The sequence below is a fragment of the Nyctereutes procyonoides genome, unplaced genomic scaffold, assembly GCF_905146905.1.
Source record: "Nyctereutes procyonoides isolate TBG_1078 unplaced genomic scaffold, NYPRO_anot_genome, whole genome shotgun sequence".
Lineage (NCBI taxonomy): Eukaryota > Metazoa > Chordata > Mammalia > Carnivora > Canidae > Nyctereutes > Nyctereutes procyonoides.
This window is the reverse complement of record NW_026575131.1, coordinates 5277511-5297386: the sequence shown is the minus strand read 5'-3', so window position 1 is coordinate 5297386 and position 19876 is coordinate 5277511. Positions and strand designations below refer to the sequence as shown.

At 41.0% G+C, this 19876-nt stretch overlaps 1 protein-coding gene across 1 annotated transcript in view; it reads right to left on the bottom strand.

Annotated features, from left to right (window-relative positions):
- TMCC1 (transmembrane and coiled-coil domain family 1) overlaps positions 1-19419 on the bottom strand; it is a 238747-nt gene extending 219328 nt beyond the window's left edge. The window contains exon 1 of the mRNA XM_055343373.1: positions 19332-19419. The gene's annotated coding sequence lies outside the window, so the exon portion shown is untranslated. The remainder of the gene's footprint in view (positions 1-19331) is intronic.
- Positions 19420-19876: the final 457 nt, after the last annotated feature.

Below are 19876 nucleotides of genomic sequence, written 5' to 3'. Positions count from 1 at the left end.
GCTGCCCTCAGGAGCTGACTACAAATCCAAGATATTTCTAAGACTCCTATAATCTATGTGCCAATCTCCAGTTTCAGACCCATATACAAGTAGTTACCACAGCTTGCCCAACGAAGGCTATTCAGGAAAATTTGTAAGCACCCATAACATAACTGTAGCTCCTGGGAGGGAAAGCAAAGAACTCTCCCAGTCTCATCTCACAATCCATTGTTAAATCATCTACCCCAATTCAGTAAATGAACTGTGGGACAGGAAAGGAAAGGGGCAGAGGGTAGAAGGAAAAATAGGAGGGAGGGAAGGAGGGAAGGAGACAGACAGACTAGCCTTAAGAGATCAAGGGGTGCCTGGGTAGCTCAGCTCAGTCAGTTAAGTGTCTGCCTTTGACTTAGGTCATGATCTCAGGGTCCTGGGATCTGGATCCAAGCCCCATGCTGGGCTCCCTACACTGTGGAAAGCCTGCTTCTGGGAAATACAAATCAAAACCACAATGAGATACCACCTCACACCAGTGAGAATGGGGAAAATTAATAAGGCAGGAAACAACAAATGTTGGAGAGGATGCGGAGAAAAGGGAACACTCTTACACTGTTGGTGGGAATGTGAACTGGTGCAGCCACTCTGGAAAACTGTGTGGAGGTTCCTCAAAGAATTAAAAATAGACCTGCCCTACGACCCAGCAATTGCACTGTTAGGGATTTACCCCGAAGATTCAGATGCAATGAAACGCCGGGGCACCTGCACCCCGATGTTTCTAGCAGCCATGTCCACAATAGCCAAACTGTGGAAGGAGCCTCGGTGCCCATCGAAAGATGAATGGATAAAGAAGATGTGGTTTATGTATACAATGGAATATTACTCAGCCATTAGAAACGACAAATACCCACCATTTGCTTCAACGTGGATGGAACTGGAGGGTATTATGCTGAGTGAAGTAAGTCAATCGGAGAAGGACAAACAGTGTATGTTCTCACTCATTTGGGGAATATGAATAATAGTGAAGGGGAATATAAGGGAAGGGAGAAGAAATGTGTGGGAGATATCAGAAAGGGACACAGAACATAAAGACTTCTAACTCTGGGAAATGAACTAGGGGTGGTGGAAGGGGAGGAGGGCGGGGGGTGGGGGTGAATGGGTGACGGGCACGGAGGGGGACACTTGACGGGATGAGCACTGGGTGTTATTCTGTATGTTGGTAAATTGAACACCAATAAAAATTAATTTATTAAAAAAAAAATTAATTTATTAAAAAAAAAAAGCCTGCTTCTTCTTCTCTCCTCCTCCTCAACTTGTGCTCTTTCCCTCTTTCTTTCTCTCAAATGAATAAAAATCTTTTTAAAAATTAAAAAAATAATTCAAAAAAATTTTTTAAAGAAATGCTGCCAAAACATAATAATAGGGATGCCTGGGTGGTTCAGTGGTTGAGTATCTATCTGCCTTCGCCTCAGCACGTGACCCCAGAGTTCCGGATGGAGTCCCACATTGGGCTCCCTGAAGAGAGCCTGCTTCTCCCTCTGCCTCTCTCTGTGTATCTCTCATGAATAAATGAATAAAAATCCTTAAAAATTTTTATTTAAAAAATTAACATAATAATAGTCCATATACAGATCTAGTATTCTAGTTTTCTACTTTATATACTTTTTAAAAACTGTATTTTTTGGTATTGTATTCTCTTGCTGGTTGGAAAACATTTTTTTTAATTATCAAGGAACTAAAGTCAACAAGACTTTTCATTGCTACCAATATTAGCACAAAGGAGAGAGTCTACTTGAGATTAGAAAATCTTAAGAGCTGGGAGGGGCAAGAAAGACCATGTAATCCAAACTCCTACAGGAACAACTATATCTCCAGAAGACAATCATCCAGCCTATACTTGAATATCTCTAATGACAGAGACCTCATAATTTTATCTCTTCCACCATCAGACGTCTTACTACGTAAAAGTCTCCACAGTGGGATGAAATACATCTCCACCATAACTTCTACCCATTGTCTGTCCTCTAGTGCAATACAGATGATAAGTCTGCACCCTCTTGCTTAAAACAACTTTTCCAATGTATTTGGATAATTAAGTTTTCCAGTATTATCTTCCATAGCAAAATAGCTCCTGATTCTTCAATTGTTCTTCATTAGATATGGTGCCTAGAGCCCTCAGTATTCTAGTCACATTCATCTGGGCAATTTAGATTATCACTGTCCCTCTGAAGTGTAAAATCCCTAACTGGACACAATACTCCAGATATAATCTGACAGTAGAAGAACAAAGGGACTATTACTTCTCTTAATTTAGCATATATATCTAAATTTAGCACTGTACATCTATAAATATTCATCAATGACAGCCTCTTTTCACAGCCACATCATACAATTAACCTACCTGAGACTATGGTGGTTTGGCCTTCAAATGAAAAAAAGAAAACAAACAAACAAAAAACCCACTATTTTGGGCCAGATCATTTCTGTTAAAGATTAAGACTCTAGGGCAGCCTGAGTGGCTCAGTGGTTTAGTGCCACTTTGGGCCTGGGGCGTGATCCTGAAGACCTGGGATCGAGTCCCAAGTCAGGCTCCCTGCATGGAGCCTGCTTCTCCCTCTGCCTATGTCTCTGCCTCTCTCTCTCTCTCTCTCTCTCATGAATAAATAAATAAAATCTTTAAAAAAAAGATTAAGACTCTACACTTCTATCACACCTGTCAATTTTATACTTCACCCTGCTTAGATTGCCTTTATTATCTTTGATGCAACCTGTAGCCTGATGTCCACCTGTAGTCTTATTTACAAAATTTTTAGTAAGCATGCATATTATACCATTATTTAAGATCTAGATCTATAAAGCTTGGCAAAAAGGAGAACTTACAAGCCTGTATAATCACACTGTGATTTATAATAAAATTAATAAGCAAACCAGGTTTAAAGACCAACAAACTGATAGTTGTGAGGAAAAAGCAAAATAAGTCAAATCTATAATGTGGGACACCTAGGTAGCTCAGTCAGTTAAGCATCTGACTCTTGATATCACCTCAGGTCTTGATCTCAGGATCATGAATTCAAGCCTCGTGTTGGGCCCCATACTGGGCATGGAGCCTACTTTAAAAAATAATAATAAATAAATCGATAACACTTTTTACCTATCAGAGTAGCAAAGATCAAAGTAGGTAACATATCTAATTTGTAAGGAGTGGAAAGAAGTATCCCACAGATTGCTGATAGGAATGTAAATTGATTCCAACTTTTAAAAGAGCACAATTTGGAAATATCTATAAAAATTTTAACTATATACAACTTCATTGCAACTTTTATAATAGTAAAAGTGCTAGATGCTTGTAGTCAAGCCCACAGCCACTTCTCCCTTCTTCCTCATTAATCAGAACTCACATTTGTTCAGTGTGGTAATGTGCCCAACCTCAAGAGATGACTCATGATTAGTTGAAGCCAACCATAGCTATCATATTCTCTTTGCCAGGTAATCATTTTCCCAGACATGCCTGGAGTCAGGGGCAGCAAGCAATCCGACCCCCACTGAAGTATAAGGAGACATCACATGGCGGTGCTACTCAAATTCACAACATCAGCATCCCATGGGAGCATTAGTGATACAAATTCCCAGGCTCGACTCTAAACCTACATTTCAGAATCTGTCAGTGGAATTTGTATTTTAACAAGTTCCCTAGGTCAGTCTTACACACACTCCTGAAGTTCATGAAGCACTGTTTAGAAGACTTCTGGGAATTATTTTCTCCCCATTTAAAATGGCCAAGCCTTCCCATTAGAAAAATATTTTGCCTTCCATTTCCTGTTTTTGAATGCAGTTAGTTGTACTGCGTAGAGTTAAGACAGTCATCCTACAACCAAGAGGCTATATAGAGAAACTGAAAAACCAATATACTAAGGATAACAGAGTCAAGGAGAGGCAAAACCTGGGTCTAATTTTACCAAGTTACTAACTAGCTCTGACCCACCTATTTCCTTGTTTCTATTTATGGGACACAATTCAGAGGCTTTACTATTTAAGCAGCTGTTAGATATTGTTACTGTTACTTACAATTGAATATATCTTAAGTGATACACTTTATCCATGGAAACTAATCCAGCTTAAATTCTAGTGGAAATAATAATTTGTGTCATTTTTTAAGAGAGGCAGTGTTCTATGTTATATATTTACTATAATTTTACTTCTTTGTTATTCCCATATGCCCACACTGCCTTAAGACAACCAATACTAGTCTGAAACCACCAAGATTTGGTCCCAATCTGCTACTTCGTTCCAACTAGAACATAATCTCTTCAGGCAGAAACTTTATGCACTGCATTTCCAGCAGCTACAACAGAACCAAACATCTATGAAAGTATCTGATAATTATTTTTTAAATAAGCAAATGAAGAAAAAAAAAAGGTCTTCCATAAATGCCAAGACTAAGTTGTATCTAAGTATAACTTGTCTACTTTGGTTGTTTGCACAAGATCATCAGGCTGAGGATGCTACAAAGATTGAACACTTCTACTAAGGATAGATAGGTGTGAGGAGGTTCTCACAGTCCCCTTTGACAACCCAGTTAGCATTTATAGTGTCTCTAAGCCCTGTAACTTAGGAAAGAAGAATAGCTGAAAAACAGTTGGTTCCCAAAAAATCCTCATATTTCTTTTTTATCGTAACTGCTAAGGATGATTTAAAAACCCTAAAGGCATGAAATAAAAATTCAAGAAGAATCAGTGGTTTAGGATACCCTAAAGTTTTCAAAACACATTTTCCAATATTAAATGGGCAATTAATCAAACCAGTTGCTAATGAGTACTTAAACATCTTAAATCTTTTCCTATCCCAGACATTTATCTAAGAGTTGCAGATTTTTACCTAAATACAACCTTAAAGGCAACATCTCCAATTCAGATTTTTACTCCCACTGCCTCATTTAAACCATTCTTACAAGGTTACCAATAACTTCCACATTGCTAAATCAAGTGGATATTTCTCAACCCTCATCTTAATTGTTTAGTATTTAACACAGTTGATAGCAAGCACCATTTTCCTCGTTTGGCTTCAGTAGACCCTCTCACCTGGATTTCTTCCTACTACTCTGGCTGGTACTAAGTCTCCTTTGATTGTTCCTCCTCATCTTCCTAAATTTTTTTTTTTAAGATTTTATTTATTTATTTATTCATGAGAGAGAGAAGCAGAGACACAGGCAGAGGGAGAAGCAGGATCCACGCAGGGAGCCCAATGCGGGACTCGATCCCAGGACTCCAGGACCACACCCTGGGCAGAAGGCAGGCGCTGAGCCACCCAGGGATCCCCATCTTCCTAACTTCTAAAGACCTCTAACCACTGGTCCATTCCAGAGTTAATTAAGTTGCTTCATTTCTTCTTACTCCTATCTCTACTCATTCCATTATTGACCTCACCCAGCCTCCTGGCTTACATATACTGTTTTTGTCAGTAACACCTAGCTATATACCTTCAGCAGATCCTCTCTCCTAAATTCCAGATTCATAAACCAGCTACGTACTCAACATCTCTACTAAGTCTAGCAGGCATCTATAGTATATGTCCAAAACTGAGCTCCTGTTCCTCCCTGCCAAACTTGTTACTCTTTCAGTCTTTCCCAGATGAATAAATGGTGTCCTTGCAGGAACTTCGAGCAAATACCTTCAAATTGTCCTTCACTCCTTCCTTTTTTTCAGAGCACACATCCAATCTATCAGCAAAACCAGTTGATTCTACTAGAGAAATATATCCAGAACCAGACCATGTGTCACCACACTCACTGCCACCCTACAGTGCAAACTGCCATCTTCTCTCACTTGGTTTACAGGAATAGCCTCCTAACTGGTGTTCCTGCCTTTGCCCTTGCCCAATTCACCATCAGCCTATTACTAACAGCAGCCAGAGGTATGATGTCAAAATGGAAATCAGATCCTGTCATACCACCACCCAAAACCCTCTAACGATTTCCCATTTCACTCAGCCTAAAAACTAAAGCCCTACAAAGGACCAATAGCACCAGCAGCAACTGGGAGCTTGTTAGAAATGAACCCCACTTCAAACCTACAAAATTAGAATCTGAAGTTTAACTTAACCACCTATGTAAACCACATGCACATTAAAATTTGGAAAGTACTTCCCTGAGGCACAAGATAAGCACCTAACCCTTCCCAATTCTTGCCATTTCCCAAGCAAGCTTCTGTCTCAAGACGTCTGTACTTGTCATCACTCATTTATCTGCCTGACTTGCTCTCTCACACCTTTGAAGCCTTCACTCAAATGTCACCTTCTCTGTGACCACTCAATCCCTTCCTTCAATATGCCCTATTTCCTCTTTCCTTTTACTTTTCTCATTAGAACTTGTCATTATAAACTAAAGCATTTTTACGTATTTATCTGGTCTAGTCTATCCCCCCACATAAACAATAACTTCTTTGTAAGTTATTTACTTCTTTGTAAGTTCTTTAGTAATAAATAAGCAATATAGTAAAACAAAATATAAAAATTTATTTCATGTTTTTTATAGCAAGATGATGCTCATATCATACAACCAAAAATACAAATATTAGGTAGTCTGGCAAATAGACCAAGCACTCTGGTGCCTTATTAAGACAAATATTATAGGGACACCTGGGTGGCTCAGAGGTTGAGTGTCTGCCTTTGGCTCAGCGCATGATCCCAGGGTCCTGGGATGGAGTCCCACATCGGGTTCCCCACAGGGAGCCTGCTTCTCCCTCTGCCTACATTTCTCCCTCTGCCTATGTCTCTACCTCTCTCTGTGTGTCTCTCGTGAATAAATAAAAATATTTTTTAAAAAGACAAATATTATAGAACAGATGTCCATATCAGCAGATGTCTATGTCAAAAGGAAATATAACATGTAGGTCTGGCAGAAAAACAAAGTCAATGTGGAAACCAAGACAGAAAGTTAATTTAATACATTTGGTGGTTTTGTATACCCTGAGATAGCTTACAGAACTAAGAATCTTTTGGCAGCAAATTAAGATAGTATTTCTTGACACTTGCCATGTCACTGCATTTCTATCAAACTACAAATTATAGAATATATAGTAGGATGAAATGAAATACATTGAATGGGATTAACAGTAGATAAGACACTGCAGAAGAAAAGATTTGTGAATGTAAAGACATAGTAATAGAAACTATCCAAAAGGAAACCCAGAATACAAGAAAACTGAGGGGAAAAAAAGGGTACAGTATCAGCCATTGGACAAACTCAAGGAGCCTAATAACATATATGTAAGTGGAATCTTGGCAGGGGAAAGATTTGAAAAAATAATATCCAAAAATTTTCTAAATTTGATGAGAATTACAAACCTACAGATCCAAGAAGCTCAACAAATACCAAGTTCAAGAAACATGAAGAAAACTAAAACTCCACCAAGAAATAATTGAAATCAATCTCCTCAAAACCAGAGTTAAGGAAAAAAAAAATCTTAAAAGCAGCCAGAGGAGATTGAACCCTGTCTCAGGCTCCACGCTAAGCAGTCTGAGGATTCTCTCTCTCCCTCTTCCTCTGCTCCTCCCCCTGCTCCCACACACATGTGCTTGCTCACCCTCTCTCTAAAATAAATAAATCTTAAAAAAAAATTAAAAAGTAGCCAGAGGAATAAAGAATGGAGGAAAATATTTGCAAATCATGTATTTCATAAGTAATTAACATCCAGAATATAGAAAGAATGCCTACAACTCAACAACCACAAAAAATGAACCCAATTCAGAAACGGACAAAGGACCTGAATATTTATCCAAAGATACATGAATGGTCAATTAGTATGTGAAGATATTCAACATAACTGATTATTAAGAAAAGGCAGATCTGGGGTGCCTGGGTGGCTCAGTCGGTTAAGCAACTGGCTTTGGCTCAGATCAGGATTCCAGAGTCCTGGTATCAAGCCCTGCTTTGGGCTATCCGATCAGTCCGCTTCTCCCTCTCCCTCTCTCTTTTACCCCTGCCCTGCTCTCATGCTCGTTCATATGCTCTCTCTCAAATAAATAAAATCTTTTTAAAAAATGCAAATCAAAACCACAATGAGGTATCATCTCATATTCGTCAGGAAGGCTCCTATTAAAAAAAACAACAACAACAACAGAAAATAACAATGTTGGCAAGAATGTGGGAAATTGGACACCCGATCCACTGTTAGTGGGAATGTAAAACAATAGAGCCACTGTGAAAACCAGTATGGCAGTTCCTCAAAATTTAAACATAATTATCATATGATCCAGCAATTCCACTTCTGGATACATACCCAAAAGAACTAAAAGCAGGATGTCAAAGAGGTATTTGTACACTCATGTTCACAAAAGCTCTAGTCACAATAGCTAAAACATGGAAACAACCCAAGTGTCCACTGACAGAAATATGGAGAGTAAAATGTGGTCTATACATACAATGGAATATTACTCGGGCTTAAAAAGGAACAGAATTCTGACACCTATTACAATATGGATAAACCCTTATGACATTATGTTAAGTGAAATAACCCAGTCACAAAAAAGATAAATATCATATGATTCCACTTACACGAAGTACTACCTAAAGTAGTCAAAGCCACAGACAGAAAGTAAAATGGTGATTACAGGGGCTTAGGGAATGGGGAGTTATTTATTTATTTTTTCTCATAACTAGTTTATTTTTTTTAAAGATTTTATTTATTTATTCATGAGAGACACTGGGTGGGGGCAGGGAGGAGAGGCAGGGATACAGGCAGAGGAAGAAGCAGGCTCCATGCAGGGAGCCCAATGTGGGATTCAATCCTAGGTCTCCAGGATCAGGCCCTGGGCTGAAGACAGCACTAAACCACTGAGCCACCCAAGCTGCCCAAGTTATTTTTTTTAACAGGCACAGTTTCACTTCTGTAAGATGAGTTCTGGAAATATATGGTTGTGATGGCTGCACAATGATATGAATGTACTTAATACCACTGAACAGTACACTTAAAATGGTTAAGATGATAAATTTTATGCTACATTATACCAGAATTTTTAAAACCTGAATGAAAAATAAAAAGGCAGCCAAAAGAAAACTACCACATATTATATACAGAGGTATAAAGAATGGTAGCTGACCTCCCACTGGAAACAATGTGGACCAGAAAGTGAGGCAACATCTTTAAAATACTTAAAAATACTGTCAACCTAGAATTCTATATCTAGTGAAAATAGCTTCTATAAATCAAGGCAAACTGAAGTCTTCTTCAGACATACCAAAGCTGAAAAAATTAATCACCAGCAAAGCTGCAATACAAGAAATGTTAAAGAAATCCTTCACTCAGGCACCCGCGAGCCCCACATTGGGCTCCCTCTGCTTCTCCCTCCCTCTCTGCTGTTCCCCCTGCTTGTGTTCTCATGCTCTTGTTCTCAAATAAATAAATAAATAAAATCTTTTTTAAAAAAAGAAGAAATCCTTCATTCAGATGGAAATGTACCAGTAGAAATCTGGAACTACACAGGAAAATAAAGAGCACTGGAAACAAGTAATAGATATAGTACTTGACAAAGGCTTTTATTATAAAGAGATAACAGATTCATCTACATTGTTAAATTATGGGGGGGGCAGAAAAGCACTAACAAGAATTTTCATAATATACCTACCGTCCAAAATGCTTATCTTTAAAAAATAAAGTACCCTGATTAATAGAACTAATTTCCTATCACAACATCCTTTAGAGAAAGTCAATATTATCTTTTCTACAAAAAATTGTCCCAAGGTACAAGTTATTTGTCTGGTAATAGAGAGTGAGTTTTCAGACAAGTAAAAATTAAAATATTCTTGGTCCCAGCCCAGTGTTCTATTACACAAACACTTTTAAAGGGCTTGTCTCCAGAGACATTTGTAGGATAAAGTATGTTAATGGTTAATATATAATTTATCTATATTCTGTTATCTCCAGGGAACCTCAAAGTCACTTAGAAGTAAGCTTATAAAGCCAGCAAGAATGTTCCTTGCTTTCAATAAGTATGACAAACAACATTAGATTTCAATGAATTGGTCAGGCTACCTCAAAGTGGCAAAAGAACACTTTTGCCAAGTCTTGCTCAGGAAAATGAATTTATCAAAGCAAAGATGTTGAAGCAATAACTGCAAAACACAGCTTCAGGTTTGGGTGCTAAAGTAAGAAAAAGAAAACATATATTAGTGTTCAATGCCACTTTACTATAGTTCAAACTTCAGAGGGAATGTGGTTAGTAAGAATAAAACCTCTATAATATCAGTGATGCCAAATAGATTACAGAATGGGAATCCTGCCTACTATTCCTCTAAATACATAATATTAAAATAACTCATACACTCAGAGATTCCTTTAGACCACAAGCAGATCTTGTGATCCAACTTCACAATGACTACTTGCTACTCAGAAAGAAAACTAAACAGTATACAACATAATTCACGATGTTCTTCTAACAGAATTCTAGTGAAGGCTACCCACTGTTGCCCCATCTGGACCAAAATTCTTACAAAGACAACAGGAAAATTCTGTGATTTCTCTATTCACTGATGAATACCATCCCAAGATAAAGTAGCATTCTTTCAGCACTTTACACCAAATAAATACACTGGGTAATGTAACTTCCCTTTCAATATGAAAAAATAAAAATTTATCAAAAGAAATGTTATCTACCCGAAAGAATCTAAAACATGTTCAAACAAAAAAACTTTCCACGGATGTTCATAGCCACTATTATTATTATATAATTATTCATGATAGCCAAAAAATGAAAAAAACTCAAATGTCCATCAGCTGATAAGTGAACAAAGTGTGGTATGTCCATACAATGGATTATTTATCCACAAAAAAGAATTATATTCTGAAATACGCTACAATGTGGAAGAATCTTAAAAACACTCTTAAACAGAGCAGCGCCAGTGGCTCAGCGGTTTAGTACCGCCTTCAGCCCAGGGTGTGATCCTGGAGACCCAGGATGGAGACCCAGGATGGAGTCCCGTGTCCGGCTCCCTGCATGGAGACTGCTTCTCCCTCTGCCTGTGTCTCTGCCCCCTCTCTGTCTCTCTCATGAATAAATAAATAAAATCTTTAAAAAAAAACACACACATTCTTAAACAAAAGACCAGATGTTATATAATTCCACTTAAATGAAATATACAAAATCAGCAAACCCAAAGGGACAAAAATTCTTGTGATTGCCAGAGGGTGGAAAGAGGAACTGCTTAAGGAATAAGAAGTTTCTTTTTGGGTTGATGAAACTGTTCTGGAATTAGATAGTAGTGATGGTTGCACAACACTGTGAATGTACCTAAAAGCGTCCATACATTTTAAATGAATTTTATCTGAATAGAAAAGAAAAAAATGTTTCCAAATGTTGGTTGTCTAATACTTCTATCTCCCACTACGTAACAGAAGGCTGTGTTCACAAAAATCATTCAAAAATACTTCTTAAGGGGATCCCTGGGTGGCTCAGTGGTTTAGCACCAGCCTTCAGCCCAGGGTGTGGTCCTGGAGTCCCAGGGAGTCCCACATCGGGCTTCCTGCGTGCAGCCTGCTTCTCCCCCTGCCTGTATCTCTGCCTCTCTCTCTCTCATAAAGAAATAAATAAAATCTTTTAATAAAAATAAGAAAATACTCCTTAAAATTTAAAATATTAACATTCTGGAAAAGGCAAAACTATAGGAACAATAAACAGATCAATAGTTGCCAGGAGCTAGTATCAGGGGAGTTAAATAGGTGAGGGATAAATTTTTTAGAGCAGTGAAACTACAGGACACTGTAATGGTGAATATAAGATACTAAAAGTTTGTCAAAACTTTTAAAAAACAGAGAATAAGCCTTAATGTATTCAAAATTTTAAATAATCTTTTAAGAGATAAAGGGATCTCTGCATAAAATGCAGAATGTGACAAAATAGTCTAAATGTATTACAAATATGAAACAACCTCACAAAGCAGGTGAAGGAATAAGGTGCTGACCAAGTACTGCTAGAAGTAAGTGGAGTCAAGATTAAAGGCAAAAGGTACTATCAATAAGCACTGTGCTCTGGACTATAAAGTTGTTTCCCATAGGTACACAGATTAACAATGTTTAGCTTAATATAGACAAATGGTTACATATAGAAAGATTTACAGATGTGTATCTATACAGTTTATTTTATACACATATATCTCCTTATTCTGTCACTCAGATGGCCTAGAAGCAACAATACTCAAGTAGCAACTAGCTCATCTAGCACCCAAAATCTTAGTTTCTGATACCACTTCCCATAAAAGGAACTAGGGCTCCTTAGAAAAATGGCTGACACGTTAGAAACGACAAATACCCACCATTTGCTTCGATGTGGATGGAACTGGAGGGTATTATGCTGAGTGAAGTAAGTCAATCAGAGAAGGACAAACATTATATGGTCTCATTCATTTGGGGAATATAAAAATAGTGAAAGGGATTAAAGGGGAAAGGAGAGAAAATGAGTAGGAAATATCAGTGAGGGTGACAGAACATGAGAGACTCCTGACTCTGGGAAATGAACAAGGGGTAGTGGAAAGGGAGGTGGGCGGGGGGTTGGGGTAACTGGGTGATGGGCACTGAGGGGGGCACTTGATGGGATGAGCACTGGGTGTTATGCTATATGTTGGCAAATCAAACTCCAATTGAAAAATACACACAAAAGAAGAAAGAAAGAAAGAAAGAAAGAAAGAAAGAAAGAAAGAAAGAAAGAAAGAGAGAGAGAGAGAGAGAGAGAGAGAGAGAGAGAGAGAAAGAAAGAAAGAAAGAAAGAAAGAAAGAAAGAAAGAAAGAAAGAAAGAAAGAAAGGTAGATGGCTGACTATAGGACTAGAACATCATTATATAAAAGATGAGCCTGGAGTATTTTATGTTGCCAAAAACAAAGTGCTCATTCACACATAACCATGGGAGTATGTCAAAGGGAAGGGATACAGAAGCCAAGTGAAAGAATTCCCAATGGCCAAACCTCAAATAACTTGAGCAACAAAATTTACGTAGATTCTCCACCTTGAGGTGGAGCATAACTCCTCACTCATTAAGTATAGGCTATACAGAATAACTTTCTTCCAGAGTATGGCACAGAAAGGGAGGGACAAAAGGGTAACTTAAGAGTTGAGAAAAACACTACCTCAAGTTGGGTGACCAAGGTTAACATCAACATCAGCAAATGATATTACTAGTATGTACTCTTGATTTGTGGTAAGAATGACCTCTGTGTTCTTTCCAAAATCACATTACCTCAGTCTAACCATCAGGAAAGCATCACACAAATGCCAACTGATGAACCTTCTACAAAAAATACCTAATCAATTATCTTTGAAACTGTTAAGGTCATTAACAAGGAAAGTCTGAGAAATTGTCAGAACCAGGAGGACCTGAGAAGACATAACTATGACATGTAATGTGGCATCCTGAATGGGATTCTGGAACACAAAAAGCAATATTAGGGGGAGGTATGTGGGTGGCTCAGTCGGTTAAGCATCTGACTCTTGATTTCGGTTCAAGTCATGATCTCAGGGTTGTGAAACAGCTCCGTGTCAGGCCCTGCACTAGGGGTGGAGCCTGCTTAGGATTCTCTCTCCACCTCTCCCCCTGTCCTTCCCCACCTTAATCCCCTCTTGCTTGCTAGCTCTCTCTCAAAAAAAGAAAGGGAGGGGGACATTAAGGGAAACACTGTGGAACTCTGAGTATGGACTTAGTAAAAATGTATCAATATTGGTTTATTACCTGTGACAAATGTACCATACCAATTTAAGATGTTAATAATAAGGGAAACTGAGTGTAGGACAGATGGGAACTCTGTACTATCTTCACAATAATGCAGTAAATATAACACTGTTAAAAAAATGTTTATTTTAAAAGTTTATTTTTTTTTAGTTGTAAACTACTTATGATCTACTTATTGCATGCCTGAAATTTTACTCAATGCATCAGGGCACAAAAGATACCTGAAATATGGTTTGAGCCCTAAAGAAACTTACTGCCTCACTGTGAGGTAAGAAAAATGCTCATGAAACAAATATAAAATATAAGGAAACCTTAAATTTAGAAATGTAGATAAAGGAATATTAGGAATATAGAGAAGGTCTAGAGTTATGAGGGTAGACGCCATTAAAGGAATAAAAGTTGAGCTTGTATCTTAAAATTTACTTGATGGTACCAAAGTAAAAAAGAATAAATTAGTACACTCATAAGAACCACCAGAGGGTGAAAAAAACAAGACTAAAAGAAATAAGAGAAATGAAGAAAACAAGACTAAAAGAAATGAAATTTAGCCCTGAAAAGAGAGGACTTAAATGGGAGACAAGAGCAGTGTTCAAATACTTTAAAGAGTCATGGGGCAGAACAGAATTACATCATACAGTCATTTAACTTACTAACTGACCTCTGGTAAAATGTGACCAACACTCAAGGACATAGAGAGTGACAGCTGTTTGGTAAAACCACAACAGGAAATGCCAATTTGGAAAGACAGGAAGCAGGTGGCCAAGTTGTTCTCTGCAACTTTTCAAAGGACAGTGTGTATATGAGCCCACTAAAGCAAAAATTTAAATCTAAATCTTGCAAACATTTACTAACCACTTACCATGTATATTATCTCATTTAATATTCACAATACATTTATAAACATTTATTAATCTAAGAGACTTAAAAGTAAAAATGCAATAAAACAAGTTCTGCAAGGGGGTACCCTGGGTGGCTCAGTCAGTTAAGCAAATGACTCTTGAATTTGGTTCGTGTCTTGATCTTCAGGGTCATGGAACAGAGCCCTGCATTGGGCTCCTCGGGTTCCTAGATTAGCAAGGAGTCTGCCTGAGATTCTCTCCTCCTCCCTCCCCCTCACCCCCTTACACCCGCATGCTCTCTCAAATCTTTAAAAATAATAATAAGCCCTGCAAAGAAGCAGGAACACATTAAAATTCTTCAGCATCCACCACCCCTGATAAGGATTTGACAGCTGACTTAAAAAGCAAAATTGTTTAAGGCCTACAGATCTACATAATAATTTATTTCCTCTTGCTCCTCCCTCCAGGAATGCTCAGCGGCTCTCAGTTTGCAAAGTATATAAGAATTATATATACAAAAAAAGCATGCACACAATATTTTTTAAGCATTTTAAGGGATTTCTTTCTTTCTTTTTTTTAAAACAACACTGCCAGCCGGGATGCCTGGGTGGCTCAGCGATTGAGCGTCTGCCTTTGGCTCAGGGGGCATGATCCAGGGATCCAGGATCGAATCCCACATTGGGCTCCTGCAGGGAGCCTGCTTTTCTCTCTTTCTCTCTCTCTCTCTCATGAATAAGTAAATAAATCTTTTAAAAACAAACAAACAACACCAGCCAACACCAGCCAGGCTTAAACTCACCTTGAGATCAAGACCTGAGCTGAGTTGAAAAGTCAGACGCTTAACCGACCAAGCCACCCAGGTGCCCCGCAATTTAAGGGATTTTTCAAGAATAGTTTTCATTTTATGGGATTTTTGTTTCAAGTGCTGACTTTAGAACTGAATCCTGGAAATGAGGTGCAACCCCACTGCAGTTTACTCCATGGTCACTGTAAAGCAGCATCAGGGGGAAAAGGGAGAAAGTGTAAATCCTATTACAATATGAAGAAGAATACTCTAACAATTAGAGCTATCTAAAATTGGTATAGGCCACCTCAAAGTAATGAATTTACTGTCATCAAAGCTTTCAAACAGAAGCTGAAAAATCACTGAGAACATTTTAGAAGAGAGCAACTGGGTAGAAAGCTAAGATCCCTTCCAAGTCTTAGATGAATTATGGGTAGACTTTTTTTTTTTTTAAGATTTCATTTATTTATTCATGAGAGACACACACACACACAGAGAGAGGCAGAGACACAGGCAGAGGGAGAAGCAGGCTCCACGCAGGGAGCCGGATGTGGGACTCGATTCCAGGTCTCCAGGATCACACCCCGGGCTGCAGGCGGCGCCAAACCGCTGCGTCACCAGGGCTGCTCTGGGTAGACTTTTAAAACCTGACAGGAAGAGGGCAACCTAGTTAAGAACAAAATGAAAAGAGACACAAAGCCAAGAATGACATGGCATGTTAAGTTCAATGCTGGGGAACATAGGAGTAGCCCATTTCCACCTGCAGATTTTTGTACCTGCTCTTTCATTTGCCAGCAAAGCTTTTCCATCTTTTAGGACACAACTCAAATATCTTCTCCCTAGTGAGGCCTCTCTACCATCCCCACCACTCACTTATCACCTCATCTTGTCTTATTTTCTTCATAGCAGATATCAGGAATCAGCAAACTTTTTTTAAGATTTTATTTATCTGGGGCAGCCCGGGTGGCTCAGAGGTTTAGCACCGCTTTCAGCCTAGGGCCTGATCCTGGAGACCTGGGATCGAGTGCCACGTCAGGTGCTCTCTCTCTCTTTCAATCTGTCTCTCGTGAATCAATAAATAAAATCTAAAAAAAAAAAAAAAAAAGATTTTATTTATTGATTCACGAGAGACATAGAGACATTGGCAGAGGGAGAAGCAGGCTCCCTGCAGGGAGCCCGATGCGGGGGATTTGATCTCAGGGCCCTGGGATTGTGCCCTGAGCCAAAGGCTCAACCACTGACCCACCCAAGCATCCCATCAAACTTTTTCTCTAAAGGGCCAGATTACAGCCTACAGGCCAAAACCAGCTTCTCCCATGCTTTAGTATGGCCAAAGAAGAATTAAGAAAAACAATATTTTGTGACGTGGGAAAATGATAGGAAATGCAAAAGTTTAACTAGAACATAGAAACACTTGTTTATGTACTGCCTGTGGCTACTTTACACTAAAACAGAGCAGCTGCAACAGAAACTGTATGGCCCATAAAGCCTAAAATATTTACTTTCTGATTTTTTACAGAAAAAGTTTGCTAACTGCTGACTTACAGCATTACCTGAAATTATATGTTTAACTGCTATCCTTATTCTCACACACAGAGAAAAAAAAGCTCAATACAAGGACCTTATCTATTTTGTCCCCCACCATAGTCCAGTACTGAGAAAAACTCCTGGAACAAAATAAGGACTCAATAAATATTTGAGGGGTGCTAGGGTGGCTCAGTTGGTTGAGGTCTGTCTTTGGCTCAGGTCATGGTCCAGGATCCTAGGATCGAGTCCCACATCAGGCTCCCCACAGGGAGCCTGCTTCTCCTTCTACGTCTCTGCCTCTGTGTGTCTCTCATGAATGAATAAATATTTTTTAAAATAAATATTTGATGAATAAATAAATGAGTGATCAATAAATATCATTCTGAGGGATGCCTGGGTGGCTAAGCGGTTGAGCATCTGCCTTTGGCTCAGGTCGTGCTCCCAGGGTCCCAGGACTGAGTCCCACACTGGGCTCCTTGCATGCAGCCTGCTTCTCCGTCTGTGTCTCTGCCTCTCTCTGTGTGTCTCTCACGAATGAATAAATAAAAGCTTAAAAAATAAACAAATAAATAAATATCAATAAATACCGTTCTGAGGAATTTAAACTTAAGTTTTCAGCCATTATAGGTTTTGTACATATACTACAGGCATAACAACTCTTGCAGAAAAAGGGGAAATGTTCTAGTAGAGAGAAGGAGCAAACAGCTTAAAGAAATGGTGGTCACCAACTAGTCCAGGTTTCTTCATCAAACCGTACAGGTGTTTTTGTGCTCATAAAAGGTGTTTTCAACCACTGGAAGGCTTAAGAACACTCTGTCTGCCAGCTGACTGCACTTTTGTTTATCTTAAGATGCAAATACCCTGAGAAATCTCATTTCCTATACATGGTACACAGCACCCACATCATGACAAATCTTAATGTTCATAATTATAACAGATCTAATGAAATTTTAATATCTAAATTTTCCCTTATACTGATCAGCAAACTATTCTGTAAGCAACTGAAAACTCTTTAGAAATTAAAAGGTTACCGCCCACAGACCAGAAGCAGCTTTTTAATCTTTTTATACTAGCCAGAGAGTGGGTGTGTGATTTCAAAAAAAAAAAAAAAAAAATACGAGCCAACTCTGTTGGTAGAGGACAAGATATAGTTAAAAGTCCCACCTAGAACATGGTTTGTTACAGGACACTAGTAAAACTACCACCTACTCACAATTCCAGTCTCACTGTTCTAATCTACAAATGGAGAAGAAAAATAAAAAAAAAAAAATCTAGTCCCTGGAAGTATCCTGTCATTAATACATTAACATTTCCATAAGGTTCCTTCCTCCAGGCTTTGGAACAATTTCTATACACAGGTACTTCAAAGGATGTGGTTGAACAGATCACTCCCAAAATTTAACATACTGGGTCAGAAGACATAAACATAGCAAAGTTTCATCCTAAAGCAGCTGCCTGCTTTTTAACCCCTGAATTTTTTTTTTTTTTAAGAATTGACTAATTTAGGAATTCAGACCTTTTCTACAGATGCTTCTGTGTATTTAAAGACTTGGAGCAACCATTTTGGATTAGAGTGTGTGTTTTCATCTTCCCTTCCTCTGTGACAAGTGAGGATGCAAAGGCAGCCGGTAAAGGCTTTGACTAGAATCTACCAAGATACACACGGAGGGTGTCACCCAAGAAAAAGGGGAAATCAGCCAACAGCTCAAGTGGGCTGCTTCAAGAAACTCTGCTGCAGATTCACCACCATCAACGCTGTTAAGGGATGAGCCAAACCAACACTTACACACACCTTAGCTCAGGATGGAGAAGGAAGGAAGAAAAAAAAAAAAAAGCGGGGGTTTGCAAAGCTATAAACGGATGTCTGGTCCTTCAGAGAAGGTGCAACTCGCGGAGCCTCGTCTTCCCCTCCTAAAAGGCGGAGATCAATCGCAGGCGGTGGGAGACCCAGCCCAACCAGCCCAGGCTCACAGCCCACCCTGCGGCACCCACCCTCCCCCGTCCCCGGCCCAGCGGGCCCCTTCCTCCCCTCACACGACAAGTTCAAAATCAAAACAAAAGGTGCAAAACTGGTTTCAGGTGGCCACGGCCGAGCCCCAGGGGCCAAGCGCGGGGGACGCCAAGGCGAGCGAGGGCTCGCAGGACCGCGGCCCCCCCGCACGGCCGCGGCCCCACTCCGCACACGCCCCTCCCTCCCCTCGGCCCCGGAGGCGGCGGTGCCGGGGAGGGGGCGCAGCCGCGGGGGCCCAGTGACAGCACAGCGGGCCGGGACGGGAAAGGGCCCGGCGGGATGCTGGAGGACCGGTCCTAGGCCGGAGCCGCAGCCCCGAACGGGGGCGACCGACGGTCCGAGCCGCGCCAGGCCGCGAGCGGACGGCCGGGCCCGCGTCGGCGGCGCCGCCGGGCCACGCTCCCCTCACGACGTCCCCACCCGCGGCGCAGGGGCCGAGAGGGGCCGCGGCCGCCGCCGGCATCCGGGGCGGGGGCACGCACTCACCGGCGGGGAGGGGAGGAGCAGCCGGCGTCTCCGCCAGCGCCGTGGCTCGAGCTCAAGCGCCGGCTCCTGCCGCTGCGGCCGCCGCGCCCGGTCCATCCCCCCCCAACCACCCCCCCTCCCGGCCCTCCCCCCGCGCCGCCGCAGCCGCCGCCGCCGCCGCCGCCGCCGCCGCCGCCGCCGCCGCCGCCGCCTCAGCCCCGGCGCGGGAGCGCGAGCCGGCGCGAGGGGGCGAGAGCGCGCGCGCCCGCCGCCGCCGCCCACAACCTCCGCCCCCAGCCGGCGGCGCACGCGCGAGGCGGCGGCGGGCGCGCGCACGCTCCGGGGGCGGGGACGGCCCCGGGAGGCGTGGCCCCGCCCACCCGCGTGGTCGCCGCGCTGCCGGCCGGGGGCTCCGCCTGGCGGGGCCCGGGGAGCGCGGCCTGCAGTCGGGCCTCTTTTCCCGAGCACCGACCGTCAGGAGCGCCGCGGGCTTGAGCGCGCCTGTGCCAGCTTCTCGGGATCACACCTGTTCCCCCTGCCTTGAGCGAAAGACCTGCCTGCCTTCT